The sequence below is a fragment of the Bombina bombina genome, chromosome 2, assembly GCF_027579735.1.
Source record: "Bombina bombina isolate aBomBom1 chromosome 2, aBomBom1.pri, whole genome shotgun sequence".
Lineage (NCBI taxonomy): Eukaryota > Metazoa > Chordata > Amphibia > Anura > Bombinatoridae > Bombina > Bombina bombina.
In genome coordinates, this window is record NC_069500.1 from 1,257,872,096 (window position 1) to 1,257,888,811 (window position 16,716).

General features: G+C 38.9%; 1 long non-coding RNA gene across 1 annotated transcript in view; it reads right to left on the reverse strand.

Annotated features, from left to right (window-relative positions):
- Positions 1–13,160: 13,160 nt before the first annotated feature.
- Positions 13,161–16,716, reverse strand: part of LOC128648245 (uncharacterized) — a 73,278-nt gene continuing 69,722 nt past the window's right edge. Inside the window, exon 2 of the long non-coding RNA XR_008400551.1 lies at positions 13,161–13,282. This is a non-coding gene — a long non-coding RNA (uncharacterized LOC128648245). The remainder of the gene's footprint in view (positions 13,283–16,716) is intronic.

Genomic DNA, 16,716 nt, shown 5'->3' on the forward strand with positions numbered 1-16,716 from the left:
AGGGCATTTTTTTTATTTTGGCGGGCTTTGTTATTTTTTTAGGGGGCTTAGAGTAGGTGTAATTAGTTTAAAATTCTTGTAATCTTTTTTTTATTTTTTGTAATTTAGTGTTTTTTTTTTTTTTGTAATATAGTGTTTGTTTTTTTTGTGTAATTTAGTTTAGTTGATATAATTGTAGATAATTGTAGATAGTTTATTTCATTTATTTATTGATAGTGTAGTGTTAGGTTTAATTGTAACTTAGGTTAGGATTTATTTTACAGGTAATTTTGTAATTATTTTAACTAGGTAACTATTAAATAGTTATTAAACTATTTAATAGCTATTGTATCTGGTTAAAATAAATACAAAGTTGCCTGTAAAATAAATATTAATCCTAAAATAGCTACAATATAATTATTATTTATATTGTAGCTATATTAGGGTTTATTTAACAGGTAAGTATTTAGCTTTACATAGGAATAATTTATTTAATAAGATTTATTTTATTTCGTTAGAATAAAAATTAACTTTAACTTAGGGGGGTGTTAGGGTTAGGGTAAGACTTAGCTTTAGGGGTTAATACATTTATTAGAGTAGCAGTGAGGTCTGGTCAGCAGATTAGGGGTTAATAAGTGTAGGTAGGTAGCGGCGACGTTGGGGGGGCAGATTAGGGGGTAATAAATATAATATAGGGGTCGGCGATGTTAGGGGCAGCAGATTAGGGGTTAATAATATGCAGGGGTCAGCGATAGTGGAGTCGGCAGATTAGGGGGTTAATAAGTGTAAGGTTAGGGGTGTTTAAAGTCGGGGTACATGTTAGGGTGTTAGGTGCAGATTTTAGGAAGTGTTTCCCCATAGGAAACAATGGGGCTGAACGCTGCTTTTTTGCAGGTGTTAGTTTTTTTTCAGCTCAAACTGCCCCATTGTTTCCTATGGGGGAATCATGCACAAGCACGTTTTTGAAGCTGGCCGCCTCCGTAAGCAACGCTGGTATTGAGAGTTGCAGTGGCGGTAAATATGCCTGTACGCTCCCTTTTTGGAGCCTAACGCAGCCCTTCAGAGAACTCTCAATACCAGCGTTGTTTAAAAGGTGCAGGGGAAAAAAAGCATGCGTAGCTAATGCACCCCCTTTGGACGCAGAACTCTAAATATAGGCGTTTATTTCACAGGTAAGTATTTAGTTTTAAATAGGTATTATTTAGTTAATAATTGTAACTTTAGTTAGTTCTCTTTTAATTATGTTAAAGTTAGGGGGTTAGGGTTAGGTTTAAGGTTAGGTTTAGGGGTTAATATAGTTTAATTTAGCTTGTTGCGATGTGGGGGACTGGCGGGTTTAGGGGTTAATAGGCTGATTTAGTTAGGGTTACGTTAGGGTTAGGGGGTTAATTGATTTATTTAGTGGTAGTAATGTGGGAGTTTTCCAGCCTCCAGTAGAATTTAAAAGACCTTTATTAATCTCTTACAGGGTCCATTATAACAACAACGTTTCAAACCTATACCAGGTTCTTAATCATGTTTATAGAATAGTGTGCAGGTGTGCCTTTTATACCTGTCCATTTCCTATAAGATTACACAACAGTGCCATCATGTGGTAAAAATTTAAAATTACAAGTGATAAAGAAAAATCTTCAGTTATTCAAATTCTTATGTATCACATATTGAATTTTTAGAATTTTAATTTCTTCTTCTTAATTTCTATGTATGTTTATCACATGCAATATTAAAAACCAAAATGCTAATATATTTACAAATAAAACCTATACACATAAAAAAATATGGAATCAAATTTGCTACTACAGATAAATGCTACAATTATCAATTAGAAAAATAGTGACCATTCAAATTCTTTATTCAGACCCTTCAGGTATCATGGTGTTTAATTTATTTATCCAAAACATCTGCCCTTCTTTTAAGCAATTGGTCCCTGTCACCTCCCCTCCTGGGTCTGTCAACTTGTTCAATGACTTGAAATCTCAGTTGACTGATGTTATGACCCATGGAGAGGAAGTGACAGGAAACAGGAGCTTCTGTATTTTTATTTCTGATATTGGATTTGTGTTCGGTAATTTTTGTTCTTACCTCCCTACTAGTTTCACCTATGTAAATCCTGGCACACGGACATTTAATGAGGTATATGGCGTATGTACTTCTACATGTCAGATATTTCTTAATTGGATATTTAGTCCCCATAGTAGGATGGAAAAATTCCTTCCCCTTTATTATGGAGCTGCAGTGACTACAATGTAGGCAAGGATAACAACCTCTATTATCAGGTCCTATTGATGTTTGATACTTTTCTTTTTGCTACCTATATCTGCCCTTACCAATAGATCTCTCAGGTTCTTAGTTTTTTTGTAAGCTACTATAGGTATGTTTTTAAAATCCTCAAACTTGGGGATTGCACTCTCTGAGTATGTGCCAGTGTTTGTTAATGATGTGTGATATTTTAGATCCTAGAGTGTTATATTGGGTTACAAATATCATTCTGTTTTCTTTTGTCTTATTTATTGTGTTGCTGTCTTCCTTATTTTTAAAGTACTCTAATTGTTTTGTAATTAGTTCTTCTGGATATCCTCTTCTTTTAAATTTTTCTGCCATTTCCTTTAATCTTGTATCACATTTCTTTTCATCCGTCACTATTCTTTTCACTCTTTTGAATTGACCTTGGGGTATGGCTTCTATTGTTTTTTTTGAGTGGAAGCTATCATATTTTTACAATATGGTGCAGCATGGTGGAGATTTGTGGATGACATATTTGGCATATGGTGGGGTGACACTGGTAGCCTATTGCGATTTGTTCAACATCTTAACTCATCTGTCACTGGTTTAAAATTCACACTTAATACTGAGGAAACAGGTTTAGCATTTCTAGATACCTTTGTATATAAAGAACAAGGCTTCCTAAAAACTGATCTGTATGTGAAACCCACAGACAAAAACAAAGTACTACAATATGATAGCTTCCACTCAAAAAAAAAACAATAGAAGCCATACCCCAAGGTCAATTCAAAAGAGTGAAAAGAATAGTGACGGATGAAAAGAAATGTGATATAAGATTAAAGGAAATGGCAGAAAAATTTAAAAGAAGAGGATATCCAGAAGAACTAATTACAAAACAATTAGAGTACTTTAAAAATAAGGAAGACAGCAACACAATAAATAAGACAAAAGAAAACAGAATGATATTTGTAACCCAATATAACACTCTAGGATCTAAAATATCACACATCATTAACAAACACTGGCACATACTCAGAGAGTGCAATCCCCAAGTTGAGGATTTTAAAAACATACTATAGTAGCTTACAAAAAAACTAAGAACCTGAGAGATCTATTGGTAAGGGCAGATATAGGTAGCAAAAAGAAAAGTATTCAAACATCAATAGGACCTGATAATAGAGGTTGTTATCCTTGCCTACATTGTAGTCACTGCAGCTCCATAATAAAGGGGAAGGAATTTTTCCATCCTACTAAGGGGACTAAATATCCAATTAAGAAATATCTGACATGTAGAAGTACATACGCCATATACCTCATTAAATGTCCGTGTGCCAGGATTTACATAAGTGAAACTAGTAGGGAGGTAAGAACAAGAATTACCGAACACAAATCCAATATCAGAAATAAAAATACAGAAGCTCCTGTTTCCTGTCACTTCCTCTCCATGGGTCATAACATCAGTCAACTGAGATTTCAAGTCATTGAACAAGTTGACAGACCCAGGAGGGGAGGTGACAGGGACCAATTGCTTAAAAGAAGGGAGATGTTTTGGATCAATAAATTAAACACCATGATACCTGAAGGTCTGAATAAAGAATTTGAATGGTCACTATTTTTCTAATTGATAATTGTAGCATTTATCTGTAGTAGCAAATTTGATTCCATATTTTTTTATGTGTATAGGTTTTATTTGTAAATATATTAGCATTTTGGTTTTTAATATTGCATGTGATAAACATACATAGAAATTAAGAAGAAGAAATTAAAATTTTAAAAAATTCAATATGTGATACATAAGAATTTGAATAACTGAAGATTTTTCTTTATCACTTGTAATTTTAAATTTTTACCACATGATGGCACTGTTGTGTAATCTTATAGGAAATGGACAGGTATAAAAGGCACACCTGCACACTATTCTATAAACATGATTAACAACCTGGTATAGGTTTGAAACGTTGTTGTTATAATGGACCCTGTAAGAGATTAATAAAGGTCTTTTAAATTCTACTGGAGGCTGGAAAATTACCTTTTTGAGATTGATATTGGGGTTTGGCTAACCCTTTCCTGTGCCCCAGACTGAAAAGGTGCTGGCTTTCACTACTATTTTTAGTAATGTGGGAGGCCAGAGGTTTATGGGTTAATAGCTTTAGTATAGTGGCAGCGACATCGGGAGCGTCAGATTAGGGGTGAATAGTTTTATATAGGTGGCGGCGATGTTGGAGGCAGCAGATTAGGGGTTAATAACATTATGTAGGTGGCGGCAATGTCAGGGGCAGCAGATTAGAGGTGTTTAGACTCGGGTTTATGTTAGGGTGTTAGGTTTAAACATTATTTTCTTTTTCCCCATAGACATCAATGGGGCTGCGTTACGGCACTTTTGTTTCCGCGATCGTAGGTGTTAGTCTTTTTTTTTGCCGGCTCACCCCATTGATGTCTATGGGGAATTCGTGCACGAGCACGTCAAAGCAGCACTTGTTTTCAGTGCGGTATGGAGTTCAACGCCACCATATCACCCACACAAGCCTTCTTTTTTTTTAAACCTGTAATAGCAGCGCTATAAGGAGGTGAAATAACACCGCTTTTATGGCTGTGGTTAAAATCCCTATAACGCTCAAAACTCGTAACTTAGTTGACTGTTTGTTCCAAGGATCTGCAAGGAGCAAAAAAAACGAATTACAACATTCTGATTGAACTCCTTTCAGGCACTAGTTTAACAGTGCTAGAGACTCCAAGACTGCAAACAAGAAAAAATACTGCATTAAGAAAACTTATGTTTCTTTCTGGAATGACCCCTAAGCTGTGATTACAGACCGGATCACCTACACAATTAGGGACTGGATAAAAAAAAGAAGCTGCTAACACAGTAACCTTTCAGTCCTAAGGAGATTCTGACTGCATAAAGGAACCTGGGGAAAGAGGTAACAGAAAACACAGACAACAAGATGCATACAGGAGAGTTTAAAGTGTTGGATGCTAACACACAGTGCAAGTATAAACACATAGTAAAAGTGGCATTTCAGGGAGTCTTCAGAGCAGAAGGTGCGCAACATATCTTTTTGTAATTCTCCGAATAAGGATCAATAATAACATTAATTATTTGTGGCTACAACCCCACTTAATTTAAACTACAGAAGGAAGACCCCCTTTTTTAGTTTTACATGCTTTTAAGAGTGTGCACTCTATATTGTTGTCCTATATGAATTGTGATTTTATGATTGTATTTTTAGAAGATAAAAAAAACTTGTGTTTTAAATACTGCCTTTTTTAGCAAGGTTTTAAAAGAACCAATTAAATACTGTTGTATACAGGTGCAAAACTACAGGGGAGTAGAGGTCGCAACTGCGACTGGGCCCCTGAGGGTGGGGGCCCAGCTTAAAAAAAAATAAATAAAAAAAAAATAGTTTTTCCCAATAAAAAATGTTGACCTGCCACTGCCTGCACTGATATCATGTGAGTGTGACATGATGCTTTACTAGTGTCTCTGACTATCTGACTACAGGGGTTAGTGTTTTTGTTTTACCCATTGGTGTTAATGTGTGTGTGTGTGTGTGTGTGTATGTATGTATGTATGTGTGTGACTGTGTGAGTATGCATGTATGTGTGTGTGTATGTTTGTGAAACCAGCAAATTACAGACCTTGTTACTACAGCATGGGGGGGGCAGGGGGTAAACAGTGTCACTATACAGTACCACTAAATACAGTTAGGGTTGCCACCTCAGCCATGTTTTCCTGGGCACTTATGAGTTACACATGCTGCAGGGTGTGCAGGGAGGAACATGTATTGTGTTTATGGACAACACTATTCATATTCCTCCCTGCACACCCTGCAGCATGTGTAACTTATAAGTGTTCTGTACTTTAAGGGATGGGTGGCAACCCTAATATACAGTACCGGGGGGGGGGGGGCAGGACCATGTCACTGACTACTGTGGCCATTTTATAAAGTACTGGGGTGGGTAGGGTCAGGCCAGCCATCTCACCGGCAGATTACAGACTGTGTCACTAACTCACTATATACAGTACTGGTGGGTTAAACAGTGTCACTATATACAGTAATAGGGGGTCAGACCATCTCACATACTGTGGGCACTGAGTACCTCTTTTTGCAGACATGTAATCTGATTCACATTTTTTTTTCTGTGTTAAAAAAAAATATGTAGAAAGACAAGTCCTCCAGCTAGTGAATAAATCCAAAGACCTTTATTGTGCAAAATAGGGTCCACAACAGCTACGTTTCGGGCAAACAATCATCCCCTTTTCAAGCTTGAAAAAGGGCTGATTGTTTGCCCGAAATGTAGCTGTTGTGGACCCTATTTTGCACAATAAAGGTCTTTGGATTCATTCACTAGCTGGAGGACTTGTCTTTCTTCAATGATTTTGCTGGGCATGGTAAGCCCTCTCCATGCTGTGTGACTAGTGAGTGCTGTATTTCAGTTATTTTGTTTTAAAAAAAAAGATATGTATCAAATTCACTTTTTTTTTGGAAGGGGGGGGGGGCTTCTTAGATTCTTGCACCTGGGCCCTGTGGTTTCTAGTTACACCTCTGGTTGTATACGTTGAATTTAGCAAGTAGTGATCGTGTCAATTATTCCATATTTACCTTTAGCTGATATTTATTAGTGCTCACTCTGTAAGTTTTTTTTTAGTTTAAGTTTTTAACTATCCACTTTAGGAGATAGTTCTTAGAGTGTAGTTTGGTTTCTTCTATTCAGTACTATTTACCTTGCTTACATCTGCAATAAAACAGCATTGTACCTTCTATCCTGTGTCCTGCATCTCATGACAGCGGCAACAGTAGCAGCGGCTGGATGTGTCTGGCTCCTGTTCTCCATCTACACAGCAGGGAAATTTTGAGGGGCGTGACAACCACCCAGTGCAGAGTTTTGAGCAGTGCAAGTGACATGTGGTGAGGTCAGAGGCTGGTGATGCAATTGCTATTATTACGCCCGAGAAACATATATATGAACCCCCACAGAGGCAGCTTAAATTTACAATTAAATTGGCAGGTTGCAGGTCCAATTTACTGCTATTATTAAAATTTGCTTTATTCACTTGGTTTCCTTTGTTGAAAGATATGCAGCAATGCATTACTAGGTGCTAACTGAAGACATTAAATGAGCCAATGACAAGAGGCATAAATGTGCAAGCCACCAATCACCAGCTGCTCCATGTAATATATTGCTACTCCTAAGCCTACCTAGGCATGCTTTTCAAATGACACCAAAATAAAAAAGAAAAATAGATAACAAAGTAAATGTAAGTTTTTTTTAATATTGTATGTTTTAACTGAAACATGAAAGAAAAATGTTGTGTTTAATGCTCCTATAATGTTGTAAAAAAAAATTAAAATCCCTTTTTTACTGCATCTATTCAGAGGTTTGGATGAGGAGGGATTCTAAAAAGGGGGAGATGTTGGATTTGGCATGGAGAGATAATCTGCAAGTTGATATAGTTGGGTGTGATACATTACAGTGAGATGCTCTGCATGCTATGAATAATAATAATAATGATTAATGTTTTTGCTATAATTCTGGTTAGATACAAAATATGAGTGTGTCTATGAGTGTATGTGTGTGTGTGTTTGTGTGTATGAGTGTGTGTGTGTTTGTGAGTGTCTATGAGTGTGTGTGTGTGTGTTTGTGTGTATGTGTGTGTGTTTGTGTTCTACTGATTATCCTTGTCCATGTACAAACATTAGTCACCACTTACCAACTTACCTGTTGCTTATTACAACTCTGCTTGTCAAATATATTCCCCTACCTACCTGCTGCTGATTAGCTCTGTGTTTGCAGAACATGATCGTGCTCTCTCCTCTCACATAGCAAACTGACAGCAATTGTCCACCCCTCCCCCCACCTGTCTCACTCATTACCGGCAGCATCTCTTCAGTGTCTGGAAGAATTTAAAGCACTGAGCTGAAGTGGTCTGGATTCCTAAACATTTTCATGTGTGTTTCTTATCACAGCCAGCTCTGTGCTAATACACAAAAAGGTCTGTGAGCAGCAGAAGCACATGGCGTTAAATGCTTTGGAATTCAGGACCACATTGTTAAGTTGAGCTGTTTGAGGGGTCTAAAAGCCAAAATTTAAGCTCCCCAGAAAATCTAATAGATTAGTAGCTAAGCATTTTTTACCAACCTTACTGCTGCTGATGCTGTCCCTCGGCGCAGCACTCAGGCACAATGCAGGCATGTGACAGGACTTGATTCTCCCTGGTCTAAGCAATAGTACCAATTAGTGTTCATTTCCTGCTTTCTTACTTCCTACTGGGAATGATCTCTATTAGAATTCAGCTTTTTCATTAGCATGGTGTGGGTGTTTGCAAACTGCTGCTGCCTGCTGTTTCTCACGCACTCCCTAACAGACACCACAGACACCACATAATAAGCTGGCAGCTGCATTCTAATAGGGATTGTTCCCAAGTAGTAAGTAATAGTGCAGGTGCTATGGAAGAAAGTGAGTCTGAACTTGAAGCGGCAGGCAGTAGCAGTCTGCAGACACACACCATGCTCAGTCTCAGTAGTAATATCGCTTGCAACAATACGTACTCAGGATGTGAAACAGACAGCCCCAGTACAGTCACAACCACCTTCTGTGCATTAAATTTTACACATGCGCTCAGTGCTGGAGTGGGTGGGTGACATGATGACATCAGGTCCTTCTCAGCAGCTCTGGTTTCTTCACACCATTACACTCAGTCACTTGTGTTGTGTGCTTGCTAACTTCTTCACTCTTTCCGCGTCAGAATAACACACGGCCTCCCTCCAGGCTGACAGGCTCACAAGAAGAGTGATGTCACTGACTGAGACCTAATTGGCTCCCAAGGCTGCATTGGACACCAGCCTCTATAGGGAGTGTATCCGCAGCAAGGAGCTTAAGCAGCACCACTGGGCAGCACCATAGCTCCATTGCACAACATGGATGTGGATGGATTGCAGGCAGACAGTCTTGTTTCATAGAGGCGGAGTCGGCAGGGGGAGCAGGGGGGTGTTACCTTGAGGTATGTAAAAAAAAAATGTATATATGAACTTTTTTTTATTTTTTTTATTTTTATTAAAACATAATTTTAAAAAAAGTGTAATACATACATAGGACAGGTGAGGCGCTGCCTCACCTGCTCCTATGACAGCACATCAGGGGCAGGGCCCTGCTGTGGCGCAAAGGACACACTTGATCCATGACTTTCTAGCAGGTAGGAGATGCACTGCAATCATCAGGGTCTGCACCTATAATGTTTAACACTGCCTTTGTCAGAAGCTAATAATTTAAATAGCAACTACCTAAGACTGCAAAAGCTGATATTTCAACACAGCATACTGCTCTAGTTAATAACAATCTAGGCATTCTGCCAGCAGACTGAAAATATACTATATAGATACTTTTGACTAGTAAAAAACAGGCATGAGTACAGTGGAGAACATGCTGCAATATTTAGCTACAATTGTATCCAATTCATTTCAGCAGTACAGCCAAAATAATTAATTGCTTAACACAAAAAAGCTGACATTAATTTAAACGCTGGTGGTTTTTGTACATGTATCAAACCAATAAGTATAAGGTTCTCCTGGATTAATTATATATATCTCCACTGTAGTCAAGGTACAAGTTAGAGGTGGTTTTAGGTAATATAAGAGTCTAGCAGCTGCGAGTATATTTTAACAGTGGTATTTGTGTTTAACAAATGGTATTTTAATAAAAGTTATGTATTATATTCTGGTATTACTATACTGCTTGTTAAATGGTGATTTGTATTGGAAGAAAGGTGTGCTAAAACTGCACCTTAAGGTCAGTACTGTGCAAATGTTCCTTGTGCTGAGCATTCTAGCCCTATATTGTTTAATCCAAACCAGAAATATTTGTAGATAATAGGGCACTATTCTGTCTCTCTATGTACTGTATGTATGTATCTATCTATCTATGATCTATCAATGTAACTGCCTGTCCATCATCTATCTATCTATCTGTCTCTGTCTGTCTCTCATCTATCTGTCTAGTTCACACTCACCTACCTACGTAGTGCTGTGTATCCCTACACCTGGCCACCTACCTGCCATCTGCAGATATACCCTGTGCATGCAAAATATGATGTAGTAACCTACCTCTGTTACTGATTATCCTTGTCCATGTACAAAATTAGTCACCACTTACCAACTTACCTGTTGCTTATTACAACTGTTTGTCAAATATATTCCCCTACCTACCAGCTGCTGATTAGCTCTGTTTGCAGAACATGATAGTGGCTGCCTAACCCTAATTGCTGCTCATTAGCCATGCCCATGCAGAAAATTGCACAGTTACCTACATTCCTGCTGCACTGTGTATACATAATATCTATATGGACATGGCTACTCAACAACAGCTGTGGTTAGAACTGGTGACTGTCATGTTCTGCTAAACAGGGCTAATCAGCAGAAGGTAGGTACTAGGTAGGGGAATATATGATATTTTATATAAATAGTGGTAATGTGCAGCAGGTATGTAGAAAAGTGTGCAATGTTCTGTTATATTCTTCATGTAAAGAGCTTGTCAGCAGTAGGAAGCTGCCTATGTTATATTTTATTCAAAATGCAAAGTTATGAAGGCCATCTCCATCCACAGTAGAGCCCAAATGATGTATACCCAGAGTGTCCTCTGATACCTTTAAGGATGTAAAATTGGGAGGTAGAGTGTAGAAAATGAGAAAAATCCCTAGGAACCACACACGGCGATGGACGTCCCAGGACGGCTTACTCACCGCCCTTCGTAATGGGACTTCTGTGCAGCAATGCTGGGACTCTTTGTCTGTGTTCTGGAATGACCTCCAAGCCAGCTGATAAACACTTGTTGAACCCTTCGTCTCCCCGGGCTCCATGTTACTTCTGGGTATTGCGTGATGTCAGGGATACTCCTTCACCATGTGCCGGATGGCGCTCCAAGCGGCTGATGCCTGGACCACTGCATTACTGAAAGGTGCCTGGCTTGAGGGTTAGTGGTAAACTGGAGTTACAGAAAGAAAACGTAGCCGGCACTGCTTCCATAAAATGTTGAATCTTTATTGGAGTCACAAATTAAAGCCAGGAAAAAACAAAATAATCACGCTTCAGGAAGCTGCCTATGTTATATTCTGCATGCAAAGACCTTGTCAGCCAGTAGAAAGCTGCCTATGTTATATTCTACATGCAAAGACTTGTCAGAAGTAGGAAGCTGCCTATGTTATATTCTGCATGCAAAGACCTTGTCAGCAGTAGAAAGCTGCCTATGTTATATTCTGCATGCAAAGACCTTGTCAGCAGTAGAAAGCTGCCTATGTTATATTCTGCATGCAAAGACCTTGTCAGCCAGTAGAAAGCTGCCTATGTTATATTCTGCATGCAAAGACCTTGTCAGCAGTAGGAAGCTGCCTGCTGCCTATGTTATATTCTTCATGCAAAGACCTTGTCAGCAGTAGGAAGCTGCCTATGTTATATTCTGCATGTAAAGACCTTGTCAGCAGTAGGAAGCTGCCTATGTTATATTCTGCATTGTAAAGACCTTGTCAGCAGTAGGAAGCTGCCTATGTTATATTCTTCATGCAAAGACCTTGTCAGCAGTAGGAAGCTGCCTCATGTTATATTCTGCATGTAAAGAGCTTGTCAGCAGTAGGAAGCTGCCTATGTTATATTCTGCATGTAAAGAGCTTGTCAGCAGTAGGGAAGCTGCCTATATTATATTCTGCATGCAAAGACATTGGAGCTATCTATCAAGCTCCAAATGGAGCTTGAAGGCCCGTTTTTCTAAAGACCGCTGCTCCATAACCCTGTCCGCCTGTTTGATGAGGTGGACAGGAATCACCACAATTCAACCCGATCGAGTATGATCAGGTTGATTGAACCCCCACCCTGCTGGCGGCCCCCATTGACCACGAGTCTGCAGGGGGCAGCGTCTGCACCAGCAGCTCATGTGAGCAGCTGGTGCAATGCTGATATGGAGAGGTAATTGCTCTCCGCATTCAGAGATGTCTGTCTGGACCTGATCCACACTGTCGGATCAGGTCCGACAGACATTTGTAAATTGGCCTCATTGTCAGCAGTAAGAATCTGCCTATGTTATATTCTGCATGCAAAGAGCTTGTCAGCAGTAGGAAGCTGCCTATGTATATTCTGCATGTAAAGAGCTTGTCAGCAGTAGGAAGCTGCCTATGTTATATTCTGTGTGTAAAGAGCTTGTCAGCAGTAGGAAGCTGCCTATGTTATATTCTGCATGGTAAAGAGCTTGTCAGCAGTAGGAAGCTGCCTATGTTATATTCTGTGTGTAAAGAGCTTGTCAGCAGTAGGAAGCTGCCTATGTTATATTCTGCATGCAAAGAGATGATCAGCAGTAGGAAGCTGCCTATATTATATTCTGCATGAAAAGAGATGATCAGCAGTAGGAAGCTGCCTATATTATATTCTGCATGCAAAGAGCTTGTCAGCAGTAGGAAGCTGCCTGTTATATTCTGTATGCAAAGAGCTTGTCAGCAGTAGGAAGCTGCCTATGTTACATTCTGTATGCAAAGAGCGTGTCAGCAGTAGGAAGCTGCTTATGTAATATTCTGCATGCAAAGAGCTTGTCAGCAGTAGGGAAGCTGCTTATGTTATATTCTGCATGCAAAGAGCTTGTCAGCAGTAGGAAGCTGCCTGTTATATTCTGTATGCAAAGAGATGATCAGCAGTAGGAAGCTGCCTATGTTATATTCTGCATGCAAAGACCTTGTCAGCAGTAGGAAGCTGCCTATGTTATATTCTGCATGTAAAGAGCTTGTCAGCAGTAGGAAGCTGCCTATGTTATATTCTGCATGTAAAGAGCTTGTCAGCAGTAGGAAGCTGCCTATGTTATATTCTGTGTGTAAAGAGCTTGTCAGCAGTAGGAAGCTGCCTATGTTATATTCTGCATGCAAAGAGATGACCAGCAGTAGGTAGCTTCACACATAGTAAAACCTCAATAAAAATATAAGAAACTATACAGATGATTTTTTATTGCATATTGATATTATTTATATATATATAAAACATTTAAAGCCTTGCCCAGTTGTCAGGTCGTGTAAAACATTTTCGCTCAAAGCGGCAGCAGGTCTGCTCAGCTGTAAAAAAAAAAAAAAATTAGAGGGAACATTGGTTGCGGGAAAGTAAGATTTTGAGTAATTCTAGCATTACCCAGGAAAACTTGACATTACCCAAGCAGCTGTGGGTAAAGCCCGATGTAACATTATAAATCTTCTCAGAGCGCATTGAGACACTGCATCAAACATATATATGATGCACTATAATTCACACATCTTCACTATCTTTTTTGCCTCCGCCTGGAGGGTTCAAGGGGGCCGAAGTCCCCTTGTAAAACCCTATTCCCTAAGGCTCACTTGGGAGTGGGTGCCAGAGGATCAGCTGGGCACCTTCTTTGACCCAACAGGCAAAGGCAAACAAAGATAGTGTAGATGGGACAATTACATTACATCGGGCTTTACCCACAAGCCGCTTAGGTAATGTCCATTTTACCCGGGTAATCCTAGAATTTCTGACTTTACCCAATAACATATACTGTATATATGTGGATATATATATATATATAAATATATATATATATATATATATATATATATATATGTATATATATATATATATATATATATAATTATACACACAGATAAATGTCTCCGCACTAATATGCAAAGAATAGAAGCATATGATAACACAAAACAATGTCATGTCAAAATTAAGTCAATTTAAAGAAATTAAAACAGGAGGAAAGAAGAGAAATGAAAACAGAACAATAATCTAAATTTAATGCATAATCAAAGATAGATACATATAACACATGAAACACAGAGTATACTGTGCGTCCCCAGTTCAGAAATAATAAAAAATAATAATGAAGTCAGTCCAGACTGTAATGAATAAGCTAAAGCCAAGTAGAACTGTGGCAGAATTAGATGCAATATTGAATAGGCTTATAGCTAAGCAAAGCAAGGTTTAGATGCAAGCGGTGATGTAAGGCAGTTCATGAGTAAAGGCAATTTGTCAGAAAGCAGTTTATGCAATAATTCCGGCCATTGACAACATAATATGCAGAATGTGAATCGACAGTTTAGGTCATATGATTGCCTTGAACCAAGATGTGATAGTACTGCAGATAAGCGTGTGTATTTCAATAACAGCGGCACTCCAGGACCGAGGTCCACCAGTGAGATGTAAAAGCTGTATTTCAATTGCGTTCAGTGAACGCTCTCACCCAATCCCATCCGGAGCAGAGGGTAAACTTGATAATGATCCACACGTATCTGGGAATGCGATGCCCTCAATATGTAAGTAAGGCCCTGGAAAAAGGCAATCTCTCAAGAAATTTTCAAACCAGCCCACTTGCATTGGCTTCAGTCTGGCGTCTGACGTCACAACAGGCAACACGTGTTTCAGGCTCCGCCCTTCAACTCTGGCCTATCTTTCCAAGATAGCCTCCTTCTTTTAAGGCTTACTAAAGGTAACGCCTACTCATCTTGAGACTAGCATAACTGAAGGCTTTTTAGACGTCTAGGTTTAAAGCATTTTTGTTTCCCACCCCCCAGACTATCCGACAAAAGGGTTTTGTTGATAACCTTAATGATTTTCCATACACAGGTCCGAGATTTACGATCCAAGGTGTACAGCCCATGCTCCATTAACCAACAATACAGTATAATTATTCATAACCTTTGGTTAAAAGGGATTTTGAAAAAAATTAAAAAGAAAGGTGTAAAATTGGGTATTTCTAATTTCACTATGGCTGAAAGGAAGTCTCCTGGATGTTTTAAAAACTAGAAGTGGACCTTACCATTAAGCCTGCGGATAAAGGTGGATCTTTAGTTACAATGGAACAAAATCAAATATATGGACTGAGATTTTACAACCAGTGGGTGAGGGTAATTATTTGAAATTAACATTTAACCCTACCATTAAATTTCAGGCATATATACAATCCATTATTGATATGGCTTTGGAGAATTGCATCATTACTAAAAAACAAGCAGACTTTTGATTCAGAAAGATCCTGTAATACGGTAATTTACTGTCTATCCTAAGGTACACAAATGCCTAACAACCCACCAGGCTTGACCAATTGTGGCCAGGCACCAATTCGATTTTTCAACCTATTTCTATTTTTCTTGGCAAATTACTACGACCCTTATTAGATAATGTCCCTTCATATTGGAAGACACTTCAGACTTTTTATTTAATATTAAGAATTTACAAGTGGACAAAGATTCTATTCTAGTGACTTTAAATACTAAAAGTCTCTATACGTCTAAACCACACAAAGAGGGTCTTAAATGTATTGGTAACCAACTGAATAGTTTGGCACTCTACTCTCCCAGGGATACGCGAGTTTATTATGGATCTGTTGGATGCGGTGTTGACAAGAAAACTATTTTCTCTTTTGAAGATTCTTTTTACTTACAGACGAAGGTACAGCCATGGGGGCCAACATGGCCCCCACATATGCGACTTTATATGTAGATGAATTTGAGAAAAAATTCTTACATACTCATGACAGATTTAAGAAAGTTGTAGATTTTGGAAAAGGTACAATAATGATGTCTTTTTGAGCTGGACAGGTGATGTCAATTCTTTACTATCCTTTTTTGAAGAATTGAACAAATTTGATTGCAACCTCCAATTCACTATGGAACATGACCCATGTACTCAAAATTTTTGGATACCACGGTATCATTGAGAAATGGTTTCTTGTCCACAAACGTATTTAGGAAACAGACTGATAGGAATAATCTTCTGGCATTCAACAGTTTTTATCCTCCGCAAACATTGAAGAGCCTTACTTTCAGCCAACTTCTGAGAGCTAAAAGGATCATTAATGATGAGACACGGTTGAATGATCAATTCAACGATTTCTTTGTTAGGTTTCAGAATAGGGGTTATCCATTGGATTTACTAGAGACACATAAACACCAGGGGCCCGATCCGATGTGCAGCGTCGCCCGCAAAAACTGGCGACGACAAATTTTGCGCTGGTTTGGTATCACATATACGGCGTAACATAGAAGGTACGCTTGTATATTTCTGCCTTCGGCCGTAGTTTTTTGGCCCATAGACAGGTATACCAAACCAGCGCAGTTTGGTATCCAATATACAGCGTAAGGACTTACGTGGCGAAAATGGAGAAATCTTACTCCATTTTCACCTTGCCACAAAATGCAGGCATAGTAAGCCTTACGCTGAGTATTGGAGCCCTGTAACTCCCTAAACTGCCTTCAAAATAAAACCTACCTATCGCATGCGCAATGTCTATCTACCTGTCAACCCCAATCCCCCGCTGCAATCCCTAATAAAGTATTTAACCCCTAAACCGCCGCTCCCGGACCCCGCCGCCACCTACATTAAATGTCTAACCCCCTAATGTAATCCCCCTACACCGCCGCCATCTATATTAAAATTATTACCCCCTAATGTGAGCCCCCTACCCCGCCGCCACCTATTTTAACTACATTACCCCCTAATCTAATCCCCCTACACCGCCGCCACCTATTTT